This window comes from Anser brachyrhynchus (assembly GCF_964034855.1).
Source record: "Anser brachyrhynchus genome assembly, chromosome: 2".
Classification (NCBI taxonomy): Eukaryota; Metazoa; Chordata; class Aves; order Anseriformes; family Anatidae; genus Anser; species Anser brachyrhynchus.
In genome coordinates this window covers 90,082,948-90,101,596 of record NC_137695.1, presented here as the reverse complement: position 1 = coordinate 90,101,596, position 18,649 = coordinate 90,082,948, and the positions used below count along the sequence as shown (strand labels likewise).

The window sequence follows — 18,649 nt, the reverse complement described above, 5'->3', positions numbered from 1 at the left end:
ACACGACGAGTTGCAGAAGCTGCTGAGGGAGAAGGTGAATCGAGTCAGTTTGCAGAAGTGAAAGCCATTCAGCTGGCTTTAGATATTGCTGAACGAGAAAAGTGGCCAGTTCTCTATCTCTATACTGATTCATGGATGGTAGCAAATGCCCTGTGGGGGTGGCTACAGCAATGGAAGCAGAACAACTGGCAGCGCAGGGGCAAGCCCATCTGGGCTGCGGCATTGTGGCAAGATATTGCTGCCCGGGTAGAGAACCTGGTTGTAAAGGTACGCCATGTAGATGCTCATGTGCCCAAGAATCGGGCTACTGAAGAACATCAAAACAACCAGCAGGTGGATCAGGCTGCTAAGATTGAAGTGGCTCAGGTGGACCTGGACTGGCAACATAAAGGTGAATTATTTATAGCCCGATGGGCCCATGACACCTCAGGCCATCAAGGTAGAGATGCAACCTACAGATGGGCTCGTGATCGAGGGGTGGACCTGACCATGGACACTATAGCACAGGTTATTCATGACTGTGAAACATGTGCTGCAATCAAGCAAGCCAAACGGTCAAAACCTCTTTGGTATGGAGGACGATGGCTGAAATATAAATATGGAGAGGCCTGGCAGATTGATTACATCACACTCCCTGAAACCCGCAACGGCAAGCGCCACGTACTTACAATGGTGGAAGCAACCACCGGATGGCTGGAAACATATCCGGTACCCCATGCCACCGCCCGGAACACTATCCTGGGCCTTGAAAAGCAAGTCCTATGGCGACATGGCACCCCAGAGAGAATTGAGTCAGACAACGGGACTCATTTCCGAAACAACCTTATAGACACTTGGGCCAAAGAACATGGTATTGAGTGGGTGTATCACATCCCCTGTCATGCACCAGCCTCTGGAAAAGTTGAACGATACAATGGACTGTTGAAGACTACACTGAAAGCAATGGGTGCTGGGACATTCAAAAATTGGGATACACATTTGGCAAAGGCCACCTGGTTAGTCAATACCAGGGGATCTGCCAACCGAGCTGGACCTGCCCAATCAAACCTGTTACGCACTGTAGAAGGGGATAAAGTTCCTGTAGTGCACGTAAGAAACATGCTGGGTAAAACAGTCTGGGCTACTCCTGCCTCAGGAAAAGGCAAACCCATTCGTGGAATTGCTTTTGCTCAGGGACCTGGATGCACTTGGTGGGTAATGCAAAAGAATGGGGAGGTCCGGTGTGTACCTCAAGGGGATTTGATACTGGGTGAGAATAGCCCATGAGTTGAATTGTAGTATGTTAATTATTATATAATACTGTATGTCATCACTACCATGATTGCTATATATCATAGATGAAAATGGTGATTAATTAGAATGTATTGGACAGAGTGTAACCTGAGCATGACATAAATGGTATGGAATAAGGGGTGGATATCTGTCCTGGTTCCAGTTAGGACAGAGTTAATTTTCCCTCATAGTAGCTGGTAGGGTGCTATGTTTTGGATTAGGATGAGAAGAGCGCTGATAACATGCTGATGTTTTAATTGTTGCAGAGCAGTGTTTACGCCAGGCCAAGGACTTTTCGGCTTCTCGCTCTGTCCTGCCAGTGAGCAGGCTGGGGGTGCAGCAGGAGCTGGGAGGGGACAGACCCAAGACAGCTGACCCAAACTGGCCAAAGGGGTATTCCATACCATCTGACGTCATGCTAAACAATATATAGGGGTGGCTGGCCGGGGTGGGGGGCCGGCTGCTCGGGGATAGGCTGGGCATCGGTCAGCGGGTGGTGAGCAATTGCATTGTGCATCACTTGTTTTCTTACACATTATTATTATTAATACTATTATCATTATCACTATTATTACTATTATTGTTATTATTATATTCCTGTCTTAATAAACTGTCTTTATCTCAACTCACCGGCTTCACTTTCCCGTTTCTCTCCCCCATCCCAGAGAGGGAGGGGGGAGGGTGAGCGAACGGCTGTGTGGTGTTTAGCTGCCAGCCGGGTTAAACCACAACACACCATTAATAGCAGTAAGTGCCAAATAGACAGTGCATGCTAAAATGAGGCAATATGCTTCTGGCTTTTTCTTAAATTTGGATAGTCCTTTGAATTTGTGTGGTACAAATTACTGGGAGTAAGACACGATGTAGCACATCCTCTTCTTTTGCAGATTTATCAATTATATATGTACACAGTTCTAGAATTCTGCTATTTTGGCTTATGTAGTAAGAGAGAGATTAAATGTAAATATCTGAAGTTGTTGGTAACATAGTTTGCCTTCTAGAAACAATGCTTCCCAGTATTAATTCTTTTCTTCTTTCATTTTCAGTTCCAGCTGTGAACTTTTGGTGTGACTAAACTCATATTCAACACACTTAAAACACTACACACTTCATTTTGCAATGTGCAGAAAATTGGTTTGGTTTTGTTTTCTTTCAAACATGTTAATTCAAATTACACAAACACCCTTAGCTTCTTACAAATCAGTTTCTACATCATCTGATTTTTTAAATGTCTCCTCCTTCATTTTGTCACTGTTAATGATGTTGTTGCCCTGCCTCATCTCTAAGTATTTCCGTCCTAACTATTTAGATATTTCTTTGTTCAGTTGTCCTGCATCGCACATTAAAACATATTTGGAACTCAGATACTGAAGTTCTTTCAGCCCTCACAGACTTTCCTTATCTGTATGGCCAATATTTATTGCAGAATTCTTTTTGTTTTCATTAAATGAGAGTTCCTTTCTAAATCTTTTAGTATGCTATTATGGTAAATAAACCTCGGTATCTTCTAGATCTTCCGTAATGTTCTTTTATAATGTCTTGGGTTTTAATAGTGAAATTTGAAAGTAAATATTTATTGATTAGCATCAAATCTGTGCATCTTGGCTTTCTGTTTGACAATCTTCACCTGCCAAAATACATGCAAAACTTCTTCTCTTGGAACCCCACAGCCACCTGTATTCTACTCTAATGAGGAAAAAATAGTCACTAAGATAGCTATTGTTTTTATTATTATTATTATTATTATTATTATTATTATTATTATTATTATTATTATTATTATCATTTATTATTATTATTATTATTATTATTATCATCATTTATTATTATTATTATTATTATTATTATTATTATTATTATTATTTAAACTTATTGTTGAAGATATTGCACTAGTATTCTTTCTGACAGAACACAGTGATTAACTGGTTAACTGGTAACTCTGATAGAAATTTGCTTTAAAAATTCAAATGAGATGATTGTGTTCTATAACTGCTTTAGCTCAATTACATGGAGGCTTACTGAATAATTTAAAAATTATTGTTTTACTTTCTATTTTCAGACGTGTTTTCTATTTTCATACTTGTTTTTGTACTGAAATACTTGTTTGTGCACTATATAGGTTATCGAGACAATGGAAACAAATAGGCATTTTTACAAAACTTAGGCTATTTATGGAAGAAAAAAAAAAAGTACCTTCTAAGAACTGATTGTTTGTCATTTAGTTCCTTTCAGCATGTATGCACAAATGTTATCTAGAGCTGGATGCTGCTTAAAAATTCTGATTTGCTGAAGACCTCATCAGGTGAATATTTTTTTCTTTCAATTATTAAACTATATATGTGTGTTACATTCAATGAAAAATATATCAACTTTATTGAAACAATATTATAACTTAAAGTTTCATAAATATAACATAATATATTGTCATTAAAATATATGTTTGCTAGGGTGTCACTGGTACTGCAAATTTTCTTTAAAGACACTCCTGTAGTAAAAAGATGTCATGTTTGCTTTATTTCCCATTCTAAAATAAGGTAAATATGTTATTGTTTAGAAAGCTAAATGGGGAGCAAAGTATGCACATGTAGCAAAATCTTGTATCCTCTGTCTTATTTATGAAGAAAATAGAAATTTGTTGACTGTCTTCACAGTGGTCTTAAAGCAGTGAAATAAAGCCCTGCATAGCTTGTCAGCAGGTCTGACCAAGTTCTTTGTGACTAGTTTGGGATGAAAATGCTATCTTGAATGGTTCCACAAACCTAGACTGGTTTTAAAAATTTAATATTTGTGTAGTTTGGAAACGTACCAGTATTCTGCAGTTATAGCCTTAACTGTTGAGTGTGCAATTTGATCTAGAAGGGCTTGTAGCTTCTTGCCTAATTGTTTTAATTCAACATCTGGTGTTCTTAAGAATAAGAATAAGAACACTTTTTTGTGTTTGATTTTCCATATTTGTTGACATTCTTTCGTTTCTTTCTTATTTTATTCATGTTGCAAGCTAAAAAGCTTTCATCCTGTTCTGTACCACTGCCTAAAACATATGACTAGTTGTTACAACCCCATTAAAAATAGTTCCTTGTGGATTCTTAACTGTATGTTTATCCACACTTGTTTCACAAATTGTGTGTTTTTCTAGGTAAATAGATAAGTTGTACTTGAACACTGGCTGGTAAATTGAGGATGTAGTCTCTCATTTTGGACTTACAAGCACTTCAGCAGCTCATATATATCAGTTATAAATGCTGTACGTAATATAAAGAAACAAACAACAACTACAAAATAGAAGTGTTGCAAAAACCTCTTGCAATATGCAGTCCTGGAAAAAACAATGAATTTGAGTGCCTAGAAATGAACACAGGAGGGTGAGTAAGATCTTTACTTTAGGAAAATAGATTAAATATTTTTCCAAATCACTGGTGCATAAGGAGATTTAAACTCCTTATTTAGACTGAGGTTGGCTACCAGAGCCTCCCAAGATATCAGTGACTGTAACAACCATATGAGATGCTCATGTATGAACCACAGGTTGACTCACTTATACATAGTTCTAATACGAGTTTAAGTAACAATCTTATATGATCCCAATGAAACCCATATTTTTGGGCAAACGTCCAAGGTTTTTTTTTTGTTGTTTGTTTGTTTGTTTTCAGCAGACTAATATTTTGTGGTTTCTTTTGTAATTTCTTTGTAAATTATATATCCTAAAACAGATGCAAGATTCCTGTATGAGCCTTCACACTTCCTTCCTGCTCTATGCATTAGCAAAAATATATGCGGCTGACAATATTCAACTTTGAACCCCAGTAGTGTAAAATTTGTGTTCAGCCTTCGTCTCTTCAAGATAAACTGAATACTAATCACTAAAATGCATTGGCTCTGGCTTGCAGATAGCAATAGTTTCCACGCAAGGATTTACAGCATTGAAATATAGTTGGTTGATTCTACCCTGAAGGTAAATGTAGGGCAGTTTTAACTCTTGTTCTGGTATTGTGTTGTTTTTCAGTGAATATGACTTTTTTTTTTTTTTTTTTAGCAGAACCACTTTCCTCCTGAACATTAGTACATTAGTAATCTGTAGTATCTCCCCCTTTCACTCGTTTACTAACATTATATTTTATTGACAAAGTTAATAGTATTCCAAGGGACACATTTATGATTATTCACACATCTAAAATAGTATATTACCTTAAGCTCTGTTCTTCATTGTAAGTAATATATTCTTATTTCGTGGGATGGGTAAAATTATTTTATTAAATTGATTGGAGTTTGAAATCAGCACTTAGCAATAAAACACATATGTCCCTATGTCCAGTAGCCTCAGGTGTTTGGCATTTCTTAATTACGATGTAACAAGTGTTTTCAGTGTATCTAAATACTTTATTATATAAAACATATTTTCATTCAGCCAGAAAATAATCTTATTTAAATTTGTTCTGAGGAGAAGTAACTACAAATTTCAGTAGCACTGACTTACTTATTCTGGGATTTAAATTTTAAAATTGACTGCTTGGTTTGAGTCCATTAATATGGTTAGATCATTAAAAGATATGTTAGATAAATACAGAAATAAAATTAATTGTTATTCCTGAGCAGGAACAGTAAATTATTTATTCAATTATCCTAATTGATATAATTACAGGGAAAAAAAAATAAAATAAAACCAACCAACCAAATAAAAAACTTTCATACTACATACTACTCAAAGGAGACTGAATTAATGGAGGTATCTACTTTTATGGTCTGATTTTTATTCTTCCCCTACCCCCCTCCCTCCAAGCCCCCCACCTTGTATGTGAGATACGTGAGTTTTCATTAGCTTTCTTTGATAGTTAAATAAGGTATCCCAAGTGGCTTAGGAAGTGGTAGGAGTTCTCTCAGTCAACATGATTTTGAACCACTATTTTGAACCTGTTATAGGCTGTAACTTAATTCTTTAATGAGTGTCTTGCATGAAAGATTAGGTTATATTGGTGGTCATGTCATGACAACTTTTCAAAACATTTGGATGAATGGAATATTTTTGTGACTTTTTTTTTTCATTTACCAATATTTATATGCACAACATCTGTTCTAAAGAGTTTGCCTTTCAACTGCAACAAGGAATTTATTTCAAAGTATTCCATAGCCCTCATTCATTAGTCTCATGAATGTTACAACTGTAGTCATGTAGGATTAGATTCATAATATGCAAAATTAAATCTATAATAATTATAATATTAACAGTAATAGGTGGAGCATAGAATTTGATAGTTTAAGGTTGTGACATTTTGTTTAGAACAGAATGGACTATAGGAAGTTGGAAGGGACCTATAAGGATCATCAAAGCCTCAAAGCTTCAGAGATAAGCAAAAGTTAGAGCATATTATTAAGGACAAATGCCTCTTGAACACTGATAGGCACCAACCATCTCTCTAGGAAGCCTGTTCCAGTATTTGGCCAACCTCACAGTAAAGAAATTTTTCCTAAAATCCAGTCTGGACCTCCCCTGGCACAGCTTTGCACTTCTCCCACATGTCCTCCCATCTGTGACCAGCACCACTTCACCTTCTTAGGAAGTTGCAGAGAGCAATGAGGTCACCTCTTAGCCTTCTTTTCTGCAATAATTAAATAAATAAATAAATAAAAATAAAAAAATAAAAAAGTTGGTTTATTAATGCAATTTGAACTTCTTCGTAGTGCATTTTCTGAAGTCTGAATCTCATTAAATCCAAACAATTTTTTTTTTTTTTTTTTCTAGGTAACTGTCAATGGTTATCAGTCTGTGACCTAGCTTACCAGCTATAAATAACCTAACCTCATTTGGCGTTGTTTTCATTTACAGATTTGCCTTTGGAGTCATTGTCAGGAGGACTGGCTTCTCAGAAAACCTGGTAGTGTCTAATTGGAAAGGAATGGAATGTCATTATCTTTGTTTAATACATTATACTTTCTTTTCATGAACAATATCCCCTAGATTTTTAGTGTGTTACTTAAAATTATGCTTATGATCTCTGTCATATTATGGCTCCAGTTAATCACATATCTGCCATTCTCTGCAATAAGCAACCTTCAGAATGGTTTAATAGTTGGAGCTTACAGTAACTGACACTGTAGATTGCATGAACTCTGTGGGGCATAATCACTTCCTGTGTATATATGAACTCAATATGGAAAAGTCTTTTTTTTTTTTTTTTTTTTTTTCCTAAGGACAACTGGAGATTTTATGCTTATTTATTTATCTACAAAAGAACAGTCACCTAATCCACTCATAATGCCATGTTTATGCTGGAATGGCATGAAAAAAATAATTAAATCCCCAGAAGAACCCTCCTAAGAATCTCCAGTAAGTTAATTATACTTCAAGGACTGATTCAAAAAATCAAGAATTTCTTTCTGATATGTTCACAGAGTCTTTCATTGTACATACTCCAGTTCACTCCCTTCTGAAATCTGAATGTAACTTTTTTTTCAGAAAGATGTCTGTATAGTGATTCAATGCCACTCTTAATCTTGTTCTAGGTGACAAAAGTCCATTTTCCAAACACAGCTTTCTATATGTGTAATACAGCTCACCCATTTCACAAATTACAGGGGTGGCTAAAGGAGCTATTAATATTTCAACAAAATTAGATGTCTCAAATTTCAAAAAATGTACAAAATCTGTATGTGAATAAAAACAAATATATGGAGTTCATATAAAAGACTTTTCTACTATGAGAAACTGGCCATCTATTAACAGGAGACAAAGTAAAATTCATAGGCAAGAAATTGAGAGTTGTGCAGTACTGTGCTTGACAAAATTTAGTAAATGAATCAAACAATAAGGCATTACATACGGTTTCTCACAAGAGTTGAGAGCAACTGTGTTTCAACTATCTGGTCATAAATTACCATTTGGCATTGACTAAGGTTTCATTTTGGGTTACTGCTAGCTTTCAGAATTTAGCAAGAAAGCTATTTCACCAACCTGTGGGCCCTGAGTTCAATTTTAGCTTTGACAAGACCTGTGGTTTAGCATCAGCTACTCATGAGATCTCTTTCAGGGAAAAAAAAAAAAAAATGTTATGAAAGATTGATGGGGGGTGTTTGTGACTTTTGGTTTTGTTTCTTTTTGTATGCATGTTTTTGGTGTGTTTCTGTCTTCCTCCTTGGACCTGTGCTGATGTTAGCAAAGATGGAATTCTGAAGTGGATTTATGGTACTACATTTAACTCAGTTTAGTTCAGGTCAAATTGGTATCTAAGTTTTAAGATGGCAAATCACGTATTTATGACATCTCATAGAATTAGTATTTCAGTTACGAGCTGAAAGCTTAGTGAATGTTTATTTTTCCTAACTTTTCCCCAGTGAGTAAATTAAGGGTAAAAAATATGACAGCAGCATCCAGAAATAATAGTTGCAAAAATTATATTCACAACATCTCTGTTTTGCTTTAAGTTTTTCTTATATGCTTGTGAAAAGAGATAGTAAAGCTATTGGGCGGCAGAATAGGGCAAAATGCGGCTACTTACTGGATTTTTAGACTTAGTCTTTGCATCTGTGGTAGGGATCCCTAAATCCCCCCAAAATAATTTGTAGAGATATAGTGCTCTGTTGTTTCATCTCCTGAGATATCAAGCTATTTAGTGAAGCACACCAGTGGCTCCCAGAAACATCTGCAGGAAATATGTCTGATTCTAGAGGAAATATGACTTGGCACAAGAACCAATATAAATGAGTTTTTCACATCATGGGTTAATTTTTAGTTTATAAACACACCAATTAAGAGACCTTAGAGACACTGACAATACACATAATGAATGAGATTAGCATCTAAAATCTGTATTGCTATGTCTATTTTGAAATCTTTTATGCAATATATGCCCATTTTGTTGGGGTTAGCAATTTGGGATTCAACCCAAATTGTTTAAAACCTAAATTTTCCTGAAATGAGCAGGGTGCAAGGTGCCATTTCATTGTCACTTTGAATCCATATGCATTTTTTTACACACTGAGCAACATACTGAAATACTTATTCTTACACTACCATACATAATGCTCCCTGAGTGTCTTCCCAGTCACTTCTTCCATTAAACATTACCACTAATGCATTATGCTTCCAACTGTAGATTATGGGTGATGTCATGACATGTCCCTTTGGATTGTTTATAGCACTTTAATTTTTACATAAAATGGCTTTGCACAGAACATCTATGTTTCTAGGCAATTTATATGTGAAGATAACTGCCATCTTGTGAAGGAGAGTTCATGTCTCAATTTTCATTCTGAAATACTCCTTATATGCATATGTATATGCACACACAAACATGTTCTCCTTGCTCTCTTTGAGAATATTAAATAGAATAGAACAAGAACAATTCATAGATATTGTATCCCATGGGAAGGAAATGTGGACTATAGCTTGAAGAGTCATGAGAAACTACAGGATAAATGTGATTTTGGCTTTGCTGTTTCTTCCACTGTCCAGCCAATTTCTTGTATCTCTTGGCCCTTCTGTTCCTGCTTTTGTTATTGTTCTCCCTCCCCACCCCTTGCGATCCTCAGGAAAAACATTGCAGCCAAAAATGTATTGCACCCAATCTATTTTACTAGTCTGGTGTCAGGGGAATAGAAGATGAGCACCAGAAGCTGTGACTTGTTGGGAATGTTATCTGGAATGACTTCCAGCTGTTCAATGGGAGTCAAACTGTGCATTCATCTGTGCAATGAAACCAGAATATTTGGCAGAGAAATCATCTCTCATTCTTCCTTGAAGAACGCTAGGTGTGCCAGTTCCGCAAGGCAGCTGTGGGTAACTGGGTTTTGGAATTGTCTTTTCTTTTTTTTTTTTTTTTTTCCCAGAGTCATCCAAGTTCCTACAGTATCTGTCTACCCAGAAGAATATGAAGACCAGGGGAACATTTGGTGTATAAGGACTAGGCATTTCTGCCTTGCAAGAAGCTTACTAGATAATGAGAAGTGAAAAACTTGGATTGGTTTAGGATAGATGGATCCAGGCAAGCAAGAAATGTGTAATGTCTGGGAAGATTTTAATGGAGACAATGAATTTTCACACTTGAGAGACTCAGAGGAACAAATGAAGACTGACATAAAAACAAACAAACAAACAAAACACCTTTAATTGCAGTTCAGGGTTGCATATGTACAAAATGAGAGGGCAGGATAAGGAAAAGGGAGGGTATGTTGGAGAAAAGATGGTGTTGGGAAAGGGGAGGGATAGTGATTTTAAAATAGTTTCACATGCCTGACATTTAATGTGCCAAACATGTAAATGTGTCAGAATGCCTTTAAGGTTGTGTAGAGGAAGAGAGATGGAGGTAGCCCTTGATTCCTCCAAATATCTTTTCCTGCTTTTGTAGCTTTAATTACTATGTGAGTGTTCTACACCCTTTTAGAATTTATCATAGAAGCATTAAAGTTGGAAAAGACCTCCAAGGTCATCTAGTCCAACTGTCCCCCTACCATCAATATTACCCACTAAGCCATGTCCCTATATACTACATCCAAATTTTCCATAGACAGCCCCAGGGATGGTGACTCCATTACCTCTCTGGGCAACCCGTTATAGAAGTATAATGTTTCCAGGTTTGACCGCTCAAAAGAAAACCATCTCTAAAGCGCATTTGCTATCAAAAGCAGTCAGAATGACTTTGATCACAAAGAAATATGAGCTGGGGCAGCGCTCCTGACTTTCTGAATGCTACTTCTTCATCAGTCCAGCTGTAAATAAGTTATCATCTAAGTTAGGCCAGGTAATCACCTATTCTGGAGGAGGTGATCCTAGCTCACTGGGTTACTTGTATGCTATTCTGTGGATCCAATGAGCTATTTGGGCTTTATTATGGGGAACTTTCACAAAGCTAGTCCTGTTTCTTTTCAGGTAGGGTTCCATCAGTTAAAAAGCCATGCACATTTTTAGTTTAATTTCTGGAGAAGAGGAAGAATCAAGAATATATGTAGCACATAATACAGAGTAAATAGTTCTTATTTGTAATAGACTGCTGTGAAATAGTCTTTATTTAGACCAAGTTATTACAGTTAATTTGGGGTAAATATTGCAAAATTTTATTTTCTCTCAGTGGACCAAAAACAAACTGTGAAAGAATAACATTTTATTGCTCTATCATGAGAAACACTTTTAAATATAAAGAGGGAAGGAATATAGGCCTCATCTTCACTGCACTTATTGATACTTTACCTCAAAGGCAAAAGAATGACCTGTTGCTATCTTTTAAGATTTACACCTGGAGCAAGTGGGCATTTTGTCTCTAAAGAGGGGAAGTATTATAGAACAAAAGGATGTAAGAATGTATTCTTTTCAGTCTGTATGTATTTCACCTGTCTTTCATGTATACAAGTTGATTTTCCTGGTATGAAGGTTATTGATGGTGAGAGATAAAAAGATCCACAGTCAACAAAGAGTTAAGCAGAACAGAACTGTTTAAACTTCCAAAAGGTTTGGGGGAAATGAAAGCACCACCTAAGGTATTTTAAAGTCATTTTCTTTGTTCCTCCTTTTATCTTGCAGTTCTGCTCATAGATGAGAGCAGCCCTAGAGATAAAGAGAATGGAGTGAAGAGCATCAAAAATGAGGAAAATGGGTGTGGTGTTCTGCACCAACAATATAACACGATTCGTTGTGCCCTGGCCTCAGGAGGAAAAAGAAGGTATCAGAGAAGCTGTCACTCCAAAAGTGAGGGAAATGGACTTCTGTCGAATACTGAGAGTTCTTTTAATAGTGGGAGCTTGAGTGCTTGTGTTGTGTGTGTGAGGAGCAAAGTACTTAAATTCCAAGATGTATGGTGCAGCTTTCTGTCTTGAACAATTCCGTTTAAATGGATGTAGCAGGAGATCTAGAAATCCATGGTTTCCCTACCCCCTGACTGTCTGGTTACTGAAATGGTTTTGTCTTGTATTGAATGACTGAAAAAGTGATCTGTGCCAACCATTACAACCAGTATTGGTGACATTTGGAAAAGTTTTATTTGGGTTAAACAAATTTCTGGAATAGAAAAAGAAATAGTAAATATGGCTAAGAGTTTGTGGGGTTGCCACAAACTGCATATGCTTATGTAGAAAGAAAGTCTCTAAACAGAATCTTTGGTTGGCAGACACTACTTTTACACAGCCTTTCTCACCTAATACACAGTAATTGCACTATTCTGTGTAGGCCTGCTGATGTCAGTCAGAAGTCATGAAATTATTCCCCTCATCTTTTTTCTTCAGAAGTATTTGCATTTCATTTTCTAATCACAGTTGCTAGCTTGAGCTTTGAACAGGAAAAAAAAAAAAAAGACACATGTTTTGATGCTAGAAACAGTTTTGATCTCAAATTCAAACAAAACCTCTTGAGAAACTGCATGATAGCACATCCATGGGCTAATCAGCATCAGGTTGACCAGACTGGCTTTGACCTACTTCCTTGATGAGTTCCTTGATTAAAAGTTACTAATGTAAAGAATAATGCACAGAATAATGCACCTGAATATCTGTAATATTTCAAATTTGAAAATAGCTATAGTGGGTTAACGTAGATGTAGGCTTCTGTGGGAGGTACTCGAGAGTTCGTGCACAGTGGTTGGAATGTAAAATAGAAATTACTTGTCTTTTTAGGGAATTATGACTTTGGCTGTGATTTAATGTGTACTAGAGTTTTTGTGCCACTTATGGGTCCCCTTTTAACAGGATGACTTTTTTTCCCTTCAATAATAGAAAATAATCCTTCATTTTATAATTTCTGAGAAAAGTGGAATTATTGGTTAATCAATTGATATCAATGAATTTGTGAAACTATTCAGGATTGATCTATGTTCTGACTGAAGAGCTACAGAACTTGTGTAGTTTTGCTTTTCTTATTTATTTCTTCCAGCCTCTCCATCATATAAATCTGACTGTTACACACCGTAAATGAAAAAGTCTAAAATTTGTGCAGCTGTTGTGTGGAATTCTAAGATTTTTGCAACTGTATCAAATGGAAGACTGTCTTTAAATAGAGTTAAAAGGAAAAAATCCTAATGCAAAGGCTGGGCTGCATGGCATATAGGCTAGTATTGAATTCTACTTTATTGTTTCGTTTACTACTTCAGAATTAAAGATGGTTTTTAAAGTAATTTCTGGGATTTTTTAACTTCTTTTTTTTTGTTCTATTATATTCTCTTCTTTATCTTTCCTGTTTCTGAAGTGCACATTTTTCCACTAGCAAAAAGAGCAAAGTGTTCTAAAAGCAGAAGTTTTTCAGAAAAAGCTTAGTGTGAAAAACTATAGAAATATTTCAATTCTTCTCATTTTCCTTTTTTTTTTTCTCACTTTTTTTTTTTTTAATCACCTCTAGTGAATGTCAAAATCACTGGTTTGTGACTTTTAATTTTCAATTTTCAATTTGTGTGCCTGTATTGTACTTTTTTTTGTTTGTTTTGTTTTGTTTTTCATTTTTTAAGAGTGCATATATCCTTTTAAGAAATACACAGGTTTCTGTACCATTTGAGATTACTTTGCATAATCACTTCCTACAGAACAAAAGGTGCTGACTCTCAATAGCAGTTGTACCTAATACTGAAAACATTTTTTGTCACTGGTAGATGCATGAGATCACTTGTGGGATGTGCTCCTGTGTATCAGAGATTTTCTCCTCTATCTGAAAAACAGACTTTTTGCTTCTCACCACCTCTTTGTGGTGAGCAGGACTGTTGCTCTGTTCAGGTAATATCTGGAGCTGGGTACTGGTTTTCCATTTAGTGAAGAGAATTTACTTGCAGAGAGAAAAGGTTTTGAGCCTTCATTGATAAAAAAATAAGCTATATCTATGCGAAGTATGAACAGTCTTAATAAAGTTCTAGATTTGTGTATTGAAAATCTGATATAAAAAATACTTCAGCTGTGGTTTTTTTTTGAATTTATTCTGAGCTGTGTATTATTTCCGTTATTCAAAATACTTTGTTTATACTTTGTTTATGAACGACTTCTACCATGAAAGTACAGCACTTCAATTCATCACCAGTTAGAATTGGTGAAGAACTGTTAGAGATTTCTGATCTTGTTAAAAATTAAGTGTTGCCAGCGTAAGTGTTCTGTCATGCAAATTACTGTTGATGGGTTTTCAGATGACAGTTGTGTAATTTATTACTGAATTCTAATACATCACTTCTGCTAAAGGTTTTGGTAAATTAGAGAAATGGGAAAGGAATACAAAAATATCCAAGGGCATGTTTTCTTTAACAGTTATGACAGATTATTCTTATATAGGATAGGATTGGTTTAACTTCAAATATGAAAACAGTGTACACGGGACTACCAAGTATCCATAGAGAATTCCAGCTACATTATCACACAAATAGTTAGCACTTTCAGAGACATAAATACAAAAAATATTTAGCAGTAATGTTTCATAATCTGAATATGTCACCTGACTATCTAATATCTTCTTGCCAGAGACCCTATGAGCTACTGACTATTAGAAAAGAATTCCTTTAGTGGATGTACACAGGTAAGTGTGTGAAGAAGCCAGATGGGCACTCCTTCAAAATGTTGCTCTTCTGCAACGAGTAAAGAAATTTCCTCTACTCTACAAGTGCAAACATATATGTCTTAGTTGATCTGTGTTGGTGGAATCCCTAAAAATTGCAAGCAGTGATTTGGAATGATTTAACGTTTTTCACTCATCTTTCCCTGTCTTAGCCACTATAGCGCTTCTGTAACTTTTCTTAATAGATATTAAGGGTGGAAACTAAGAAAAGGAACTCATTGCTTTTGTGTGTTTTCCTTTTTTTTTTTTTTTTTGAAAACATGGTCTGAGGATTTGTTCTGCAACTCATTTTAAAATGTCTTTTTTTTGTTGTTGTTTGTTTAAATTACTATTCATTTGAAATGTAATTAGACTTCATTGAGTTATATGCTCAGTGCTTACTAACAATTAGCAAAACACTCCAGAAGCACAGTGTTTGACAGATGGATATTTCTGCTCAGTTGCTGTCCTGAATTCAGTTATTAGTAGGAATGCTTTAAAATGTTTATTATTTGATGTTGATGTCTGTAGGTTATTTTATGTCAAAGCATGTAGCCACTTTTCATCAGCAGCCAAGCGTAAAGCTGAATTAAAGGAGTTTTTGACCTTGTGAAAAAGAAATAAGTGGCTGTACTCCAACAAACAAAAGCTTGCCATCTTTCCAATCACTGTTTCTATAACACACTGCTGGTCTGTCTAAAAGTCATGTTGCCAATGTCAGTAAGAAAGTGCATTCTAACTAGAGGAAGATAGGAAAAAATACAATAAAATGTGTTAAAAGTTCTATTACACACTTATCCTCTTGTGTATTGTTGTTGAAGTATATTTTGCTAGCACTATTTTTTCTTCTCTTTGATGACAAATGTTCTCTGCCATAAGTATAATCCCATGAATAGTTTAAGGAAATAATAGATTCTAAGAATTATGGTAGGCTATCTGAGCTTTTCAATAAGGAATTTGGAAAACTAATTAAACATATAAAGAAAGAAGTAACATTTATCTCAATGGTTTGTAACCTCTCTCTCTCTCAATCTTTATCATGAAACATGAACATCCCTATTCCTGGGGCTTTGAAGTATAAAAAAATGGAGTGGAAATGATTATTTATAGAATTTGCAATCTTCAGAAAATCCCATCAATATTTTTGATGGGAGAATTTTCTGGTACGGCAGAATTTTCTGGTACTTTACTGTTAATACATGAGTGTTACAAATAAAGAAATAAAAATATTCATTACTATTCATATTGGTAAAGAAAAGAGGAAATTTGCCTTGTGGAAGCTAGCAGGTCCAAAAATTCTGAGGGTTCTGCTTCTAATTCATTAATTAGTTAGAAAGTAATAAATCACTACTATCTCTAATTTACACTTTACTTTAATCTCTGGGAGACTCCTAGATTTATTGTATTATGTTTTCTTGCAGATATATGACATCTCATTTAAGGTCACAATCTATAAAAATAAAGTTTACCTATTTTTTTTTCCTTTTCTGTTAGAAATTTAACTATATTAAAAGTTCAAATACTTAATGAAAAACTTCAGGCTTTATTATTTTGTGGAGTAATTTTTTTTATTTATTTTCTCAGTTTAAAGTGAACCATGGATACAGTTAAAATAATAATAAAATAATAATTTAAAAAGTATATGTGCCTTTTTTTTTTTCTTTTTATGTTGAAACATTCTGAGGACCCACAGTTAATTTTTTTTTCCTCCTATCTTAAAGAAGAAAAAAATGGTAAAACAGTAGCTGAAAGTGAATTTGGAGAAAAAGAAGTCACACACCTTGTAAAGGACATCACCCTCACCCACCATCTTCCATTCTGCATGTTCTTAACCTAATTTTAATCATTCTTCAGATGTATTCACTGTTTTATTGACTTCTCCTCCTCCCACTACAGATAAAAAACATCTTTCTGTGGTAAAAACTGGTCTTTAAAAAAACTAGTCATTGGAACCTGTTAGAAGCACTAGGTAATTTTTTTAAATATTTGGCCTGATAGAAATGAGAAGAAAAGAAGGTATAACTGAGCTTCAAAAAAAATCTTCTCAGGATGAAGGCAAATATCTCACATTTTGTCTAGGTGGTCTAGGTAATGTCCTAGCTGATAATTCTATTTGTGTTAGTAGCCACACAAAGATGGGCAGGAAGGGAATCTTCTATTATGTTACTGCGTCAGGGCAGTTATGCTGGTGCCTCTGTGGTGACAGCCAAGGCTGGGTCAGGATGTCAGCCTGTAGTGGGGGACAGGATTAGGCCCTGGTACTGGGGTCATACACAGCCCAGGATGGCTGGGCAGAGGTGTGAGGCTGGGACCAGATATGGGCCTGTAGATGTGCCTGCCTTGACAGGGCCATGGCCAAGCAGGGTAGGGCTGTGGGTGAGGGCTGGAGACCAGACCTGCAGTAGCCTCCCTGGTACAGGAGCTGCTGACCCAGAGGTGACATGGGGGCCTGAGCCTGGGTAGGGTGGGTGAGCCCCAGGGTCCTGCAGTGCCCTCAGGGCCCTGACACACTGGATAGTTACGTCAGCATTACTAGTATCCACATAGAACCTGCCAAGTGGTGGGTGTAGTTCAGAGATTCCCTGAGTGCTGGGCATTAGAAGTAAAATAACTCTCCTAAACCTTTGTACAGGACCAAGTCTGGTAGGTATGTGATGTTAACTCCTGTATTTCACTCCGTAAATGAAGCAGATAGAAGGCTGTTCATTTCAAATACGTGGGTATGAAGTAGGTGCCACCATGTGCAGTACTGCCAAGATATATAAAAATGTAGGTATGTCTGAATTAAACAGTTCAACATTTAATCAACTTTCCTGTCTGAAATAATAGATTTTGGCATAACCTAATGAGCATCTAAAGAGAAGGACCTGAGCTTTGGACTATTTAGATGCCAACAGCAGTGGCATGATTAACGTGGATGGAATGATTTTTCAAATGTTTCATTGAATCTGTATACAAAATAAGGAGAGACTGTTTGAAAGAAAAATATTTACTCAAACCTACAAGGGCTAATGTTTCTTTCAGATCTACCTATGTGAAGATGATTGAACTTGTCATCAGCAAGGTCTTGGGGTTCTGGCTTTTGCTTTAAGATTTAATTTTCTTACTAGCTACAATGTACATCACAGGGGATTGTTTTCCTTAAAGAATCTGGATAATTCAGTGTATTATATTTGGCAAACATGCTGACATTAGTTTTTTTATTATTATTATTTTGTCTATTTATTTATTTATTTATTTTCAGAATGGCTGAACTTGGAAGGGACTTCTTGAGGCTGTCTAGTCTAAACCCTTGTGGGAGTAAATATTGAAGCATATGGAAGACAGGAAGTGATTAGGTACAGCCAACATAGCTTCACCAAGGGTAGGAAAATCATGCCTGACTAATCTAGTGGTTTTCTATGTTGGAGTGACTGCATCAGTGGATGCAGGAACAGTAACTGATATCAATATTATTTAATATATTCATCAATGACATAGATAGTGTGATTGAATGTACCCTCAGCAAGCTTGCAGATGACACCAAGCTGAGTGGTGCAGCCAATAACTCTAGAAAGAAGGGATGCCATACAGAGGGACCTGAACAGGTTTGAGATTTGTGCCCATGTGAACCTCATGAAGTTCAACAAGGCCAAGGGCAAGGTGCTGCACCTGGGTTGGGGTAATCCCCAGTATCAGTACAGACTGGGGGATAAATGGATGGAAAACAGCCCTGTAGAGAAGGAGCTGGGAGCACTGAAAGATGATAAATTAGAAATGAGCTAGCAATGAGCACTTATATCCCAGAAAGTCAATTATATCCTGGGCTGCATAAAAAGAAGCATAGTCAGCAGATTGATTGAGGTGATTTTCTCCCTCTGCTTTGCTCTCATGAGACTCTACCTGGAGTACTGTGTT

General features: G+C 36.1%; 1 long non-coding RNA gene across 1 annotated transcript; it reads left to right on the top strand.

The window, feature by feature from the left end:
- Window positions 1-1,668: 1,668 nt before the first annotated feature.
- LOC308191293 lies at window positions 1,669-16,631 on the top strand. The gene is made up of 6 exons (XR_013947872.1): window positions 1,669-1,768; window positions 3,495-3,574; window positions 4,409-4,634; window positions 7,094-7,142; window positions 7,459-7,594; window positions 11,780-16,631. It is a non-coding gene; the product is annotated as an uncharacterized lncRNA (long non-coding RNA).
- The last annotated feature ends 2,018 nt before the right edge of the window (window positions 16,632-18,649 follow it).